Consider the following 6,201-nt stretch of genomic DNA (forward strand, 5'->3'; position numbering starts at 1 on the left):
CTCCACACATCACAGTAGAGCTAGCTCAGGACGACCTCTCATCTCGGCAGAGCAACCAGCCCGGCAAAGCTTTAAGGTCTAGCTTCCACGACAAGCTCACCTGGCTCGATCCCTTTACAAAGCCGCCCCGTCGCGATGCAGCCACCTCCGGGCCTGCCCTAAGAAAACAGAGGGTCACCAGAGCGCTGCTCCCCGCCCCACCCGCACACCGTGCCTCGCCGCCTCCCTCTCGCAGCCCCCCCTCCCTTCGCGGACCCCGCTCTCCGTCACGGCCAAGGGGCGGCCGGGCCCCCACACCCTCATGCCGGTTGCTGTCCCCGGACCGCCCCCACCACACAACCCGTTATCCGCCCGCCCCCCCGCGGCTCCATCGAATCAGCGGCCGCAATCTTAGCGGCCTCACCCGGAGGGCGACAGCAGGCCGCGGCCCGTCCGCAATGCTACAGCCGTATCGCAAGCCCGACCCGCACCCCGCGACAGCTCTCTCCCGCCGCCGGAAAGCTAGTGTCCCCAGAGCCGCCTAATAAACCCTCGGCGTCCGCGCGCCCGTGACGCCTGGGCTGAAGTGGAGGAAGTGATTGGCCGCCATGGAGGATGAGCACCGTCGGGAGCCAACGGAACTGCGGCTGCTGGAGAGTGGGCGGGCACCGCAGCTTGGCGCCGGCCGGAAGCAGGGGCAGCTCGAAGGTGGGGGGGGGGGTTCTTTTGCTTCGCGGTTCTTTTGGTTCGCGCCTCGCAGATGTGTGGTGTCGTTCTGAGCGTGAAGGGCACGAACCAGAGGCACCAGAAACGGCAGTCCCAGAGTTAGCACTGCCAATACCTTACGTGCTCAGATGCTGTCACAAGCACGGGTCACCAGGCTGCAACCTGAGCCCTAGCCAGGCTGCAGTGGCCAGCCAAAACAATGATCTCCAATAGCCTTCAAGCAAGCTTACGGGCTTGCTTGAAGCGTAAGCATTTCATTAGCAGCAAAAGCAGCCAAACAACTTGATTTCAGGCTCCAAGTCCAAAGTGTGTCCTGTTCAGAGCTCTCACAGACAGCTCCGCTCTTCTGGCAGCTATTATCTAGCAGGCCAGCTGGCAGTGTTTTTCAGGGTCTCTGCTCTGGAACCCTTCCAAGCCATAGCAGATGCTTTTTAGCTGGAATGTTTATAGTTGAAGCAGTCTAGGAAACTCCCTTTCTCAGCACATAAGCTTCTGCTCAGGCAGCAGCGCAATTGCATCGCTCTGAAGGACAGCCAGGAGCCAAGCAGGGCAACACGAAAGAAAACAGAATGGAGGGAGGAAAGGCAGATTAATGGCTGATGAGAACTGTGGCCAACGGGAGCATTCTCTGCTGATGATGCTCTATGCCCTTGGTACATTTTCTTACAATAGTTCCTTTGTTTAAAGCTAGATCCAGTGTTTGCCACAAAAGCCTAGTAACTTCCAGAACACCCTGAGCTCATTGCTTAGCACTACTTGATATATGAGCTGTCTTCCTTAATAATTCCATCTTCAAAAGAAGCTCCTGTAATCAAAATCCTCATACTTTTTAATAACACCGAAACCTCTCCAAAACTTCCTCTTAGGTGTTTTCCTACTGCATGAATTTGTGTATGCCCTCCCCAACTGTGCCCCTCCCTTCCATCCTTGGAACGTGCCCATTCCCTCTGCCCCGCAAATGTGTGGCCACGGAAACCCTTCCCTTGTTTTTGGATGCACATACACTCCGGCTCTTTTCAACACTCCGACTGTTTTTCCTCTGCAAAAGTTCTAGATGCTCTCTTCTCTCAGTCATTTATCCACACTGTTGTTCTCCCACATTTCTAGGGCTGAATCATTTTTCTGCTGCTTATCTGATGGTTCTTTTCCATTCAAGGCCAGATTTGTACTGAGAGAGGTCTGGGAGTACAACATACTCCGTACAAGGAGATAAATATGCCCTTATTTCCCCTGGAGGACTCCAAACTGTTACCTCCTAAAATCAGTATGGCTACATCGACTTCCCTGCCTTCCATCCCCACTCCAAACTAAACACAAGCATCATTTCATGACAAAATCAGCTGCAGGAAGGACAGCTACACACCGTATGTTAACTTCCCTATTGGCAGGACAGTGCTATCCAGGAGGGATATCTCTCTTTAAATACCACAGCCATCATATTCATCTGTGTCTTCAGACTCCTTGCCTATTCTCCTTCATGCCTCAGCTTGAGGCATGATTACTCTGGTTTAAATGATCAGAGTCATTTTAGTCACTGCCTTCTCAATCACCTTCATTTTTTTCAATCTTAGAAAGGCTGCAAGTCCACAAGATATCAATACATTTTCATCCAAGCCTGATCTGTAAACCCACTTGTTTAGCTGAGTCCCATGCAAATCTACGTGCATTAATGTACTGGAAGCTGTTTGCCTTGTCCCTGAGACAACAGCACAGTCCTGTTTGCCTGAACTGCTTAATGCATCTCTCACACACGGAGCTCTGGTCTGTAATACATGCACAGTAAGTCTCCATCAGAGCTCAGAGAGCAGTTATCAGGTAAGGACATACCAGTCCTCCACCTGTCTCTTTGTTACTGCCACTCACTGCATCTTGCATTCATCAGACAAGTGGTTCTCGACATTTTCTTGGCTCAAACATATCTGTGTGTCAGTAATTTTTCATCACACGCCTACCCCAATACCCCTACTGCCAATATATCACACAACCACATCTTGAACCAAGCCTGTTATTAACTAAAACTTGGGGGTAAACCAGAGTAGTGAGGCTTCCTTCATGCACCAATTAGTCTTTAAGCTCCTCGGGCAAAAGGCCTCTTTCACCTTTTGTTTAAAAAGTCCCCTATGCAATCATGCTTTCATTTGTAAACACAGCAAGGCTTTCATCTTGTTTGGGTATGGAGGAAATATATAGCTTCACCCCTCTGAGTTGTTTCGCATTTAGTCTAAACCAAAAACATAAATCCATATGGAAGACAAACTATTCTATTTGTTTTGTTTTGTTTCACTTTGACTCCATTGCTTAGGAGGAAAATCTATTCAAGTAAAAGAGGAGTGTATAAGCGTTTAAACTAATCTTGAGTTTGTCACCACTAGGAAGCTCGCTCAAGTACAGATTAATTTATTGTAACAATATCAAAAGTAAGGGAAATCTCATGATGAATCTGCCTTTTTTTGCCCCCACGATAAACAAAATGTTACAGACATCAGACGTCAGTAAGAAACTGTCTGGGAAGAGATAATTCAAAAGCAGCTCCTCTAAAAAAAGCAAGCAGCCAGGTGGTGTCTAGTCAAGACACGATAAGTTAATTAAAAAACAGGCTGCAGAGTGCTGATACTACAGCGTGGTTACAGCACGTACGAATCTGAGCAAATACAAGCAACAGCGAAATAAATGGGAAGTCCAGAATTTTAGAGAATGGCAAGAACGACAAGCACACAAAAGACATGTTCAAGTTTGCTTGTGCTAATGTCCTTCTATTAAAATAATGCTTCGTCTTTAATGAGCTGCTTAAGACCTTTTCCTCCCTTGTTACAGTGTAGGTTAGCCTGAAATTTGCTGATGTGTTTGTGGAGAGCTATCTCCATCTGTATTTGCTATGCTTGTTTTCTCACAAACTCTAAAAATCACAAAGATTTGTCCTGTGCTGCTTTAAGTTTATTTCCATGGTATGAGGCTCTCTTGCAGACATCAGTTTACAAAAAAGTCTGATGTTTTGTTTGGTTTTAAATGGAACAAAAAAAACAAAAAACAAAGCAAAACAAAACAAAACAAAAAAAGACTTTCCTGTATAAAAAAATCTGCTCTGTGTATTTATCCTGGTTGGATAAAGAACAGAACTGAGTCACAGTGTTCTACCTTACCACAGCTTCTCGGAATGCAGTGGTGTTGCCCCTGACTTACAAAAGCCAAAAAAATCGTGCCTTTCTTCTACAGGACTGTTTCCCCGGCAACCTTAGGAGTTAAGTCCCTAAATTAACAGCTGTACATCACAAGTTAATTCTTTTTTTTTTTTTTTTTTTTTTTTCCCCTCCATTTCTATAATGAAGAAGCTGCATGAGTGGAAAGGCAGCCAAGACTTGCCTTTCATGCAAACAAATCACACTTGGATGGGAAGGCAGGATAACGAATTCCCCAGAATTCTTAAGTCCAATTTTCATCTCATATCTGTTTTACTCACATGGAAATCTACTCATTTAAATCACTTAATGTCTGGTTTTTATTCTTTTTTGCTTTGGAATTACTCTATTCCCTATTTATATCAGTTCTAGCTGTTCACAGAAGAAAAAATAATTTACCTGTATTTCAGCATCTCCCTTTTGTATTAGAAAAAAAGACAAGCCTTTCTGCTTCCCAAAAACAACAAGTACTAGCTAGCATTTGACTTTGAACAGATCTAATTCTTATTTAAATGTTCAGTGCTGCCACCTCTACCTTTTCTGTGCAAGAGCACATTTACAATGTACCAAATAAATTACTGAGCTCAGCCCAGTGGACCTGTGAGAATAACACATGGGCAATACGGTGCTGCCCTTTCTAAAAAGGCATTTGCAGAAGTAGCATGTATCTGATCAGGAGCTGTTATCTCTGTTTGTTGTTGTTGTTGCTTTAGTACCTCCAGAAGGATACTGCAAAATGAGGTCTGTGCTATCAGACCAATGCCTCATAACTGTTTCAATATATGGGTTCTCATAAACTTTAGACACAGAGAAGTCAGTTCCTCTGGCTGCTGGGTTACATCTAGTTTATTAGGACAGCTGGAAGCACGTGCAACCCAAATTAATGTACCCAGCTTCTGCATCAATCCACATGTGGCCACACCTCTGCTCAGCTCTTCAAGTTACAGACATTCTGGTCTGGGACATGACAAGCTCACAAGCTCCACTACAGGTTCATATCACTCATGGGTCCAGCTGCATTCACAAAACCTGAGTAACAGTTAAAACAGTTGGGCTCCCCCGTTATCAGTGAGTTCAGCTTATAAAGCAATTTCCTCTCAGCTCTCACTGCACAGATTACACAGTGATATTTTTCATATTGTCCCTGATCAAGATAAACCTGTTGTGTTTACTGAGTGCTTCATTTTATTTTGTTTATCAAACATGAGGAAAATATTTTCAGCACTTTCACATTTCACAAATGGAAAACATAACTTCCTACACTCTTAAGGCATTCTAAGCATTCCTTTTCTTGTCAAAACTAGACACAGCCAATTGCTAAAACGTGAAAAGGAGTACAAAAACATCTTTCAATGAGAACAATACCCTCCTCTTGGCAAAGAAAATAGCACACTATTCTCAGTAGTGATGAGCTTTTGGAATACCTGTCTGTGTACGAGAGAGGAAAATCTTGTTCCTTTGATGACCATGCATACCCACAAACACTTACTGGACAGTTACATGCATCTGGAATGATCAAATTTTCAGTATGCACAACCCATGAGCTGGGTTGGAGGCCGGCCATGGTGTCCTTCTTTGATTTCAGTTGCTTACATTCTCTGCTACAAAGCCCGCTCTTCCACAGAAAATGACTGAGAATATATGGCTCTGCTATTGCTTCAGCACCTGCTCTTTTTGCAGGCTGTGACCTAAAGAAAATCCAGCAAAGAATCTTCCAGTCTTGCATTAATCCACCTCTCCAATCTATTCTCAGGAGGTTACTCTTCAGGAGTTTCAGAGAAGACATGCAAGACGTTGACATGCCTGGCTTCCACAGAAACCAGTCCTACCCTGCACAAGGAAATTGCAGCTTAATTAAAATTTTTCAAGAACTGATGCTATAAAATTAATGCTAACTCTGTGGGAGGAAAGAGATCATTTTACTGGAGACTGCTTTCTATATTTACAATTGACGTAGGTAGGAATACATCGAACTTAAAGCAATATACAATGGACTTCAAGTGATATGTGTCCATAAAAAGACATTTGTATCAAGATAATAAAGCAGCACAAGAGTTATATGTTGACGAGACTGAGAAGAAAATGTAAGCATATTACACTTGGGGATTATAGTGAACATGCCTTGTTTTGCCTCGCTCTGCTGCCAACATTTCCTACAGTGCTTCCAGGACTTTGCTCACTGCAGTCTCAAAGTTTTATTGATTCCCTTTTCTTCTCTCACACATCTTCAGTTATCCTCTTGTTGGCAAGTTACAATCTTGGTGTCACCAAAACACCTCATTCAGCTTCACCTAGTTCTGCTAGGTTAAAAGTAGGAAGA

At 44.5% G+C, this 6,201-nt stretch overlaps 1 protein-coding gene across 4 annotated transcripts in view; it reads right to left on the bottom strand.

Annotated features, from left to right (window-relative positions):
- Positions 1-6,201, bottom strand: part of BPGM (bisphosphoglycerate mutase) — a 54,463-nt gene that overhangs the window by 19,035 nt on the left and 29,227 nt on the right. The window contains exons 1-2 of one of the 4 annotated variants that reach the window (XM_052668220.1): positions 471-614; positions 101-158 (exon numbers count right to left, since the gene is read on the bottom strand). The exons of 1 other annotated variant lie outside the window; for it this stretch is intronic. The gene's annotated coding sequence lies outside the window, so the exon portion shown is untranslated. Of the gene's footprint in view, positions 1-100; positions 159-470; positions 615-6,201 lie in introns of those variants that run through there. 2 more of the 4 variants (XM_052668218.1, XM_052668217.1) reach the window with 2 other exon arrangements.

The sequence above is a fragment of the Tympanuchus pallidicinctus genome, unplaced genomic scaffold (genome assembly GCF_026119805.1).
Source record: "Tympanuchus pallidicinctus isolate F22 unplaced genomic scaffold, pur_lepc_1.0 scaffold8, whole genome shotgun sequence".
Lineage (NCBI taxonomy): Eukaryota > Metazoa > Chordata > Aves > Galliformes > Phasianidae > Tympanuchus > Tympanuchus pallidicinctus.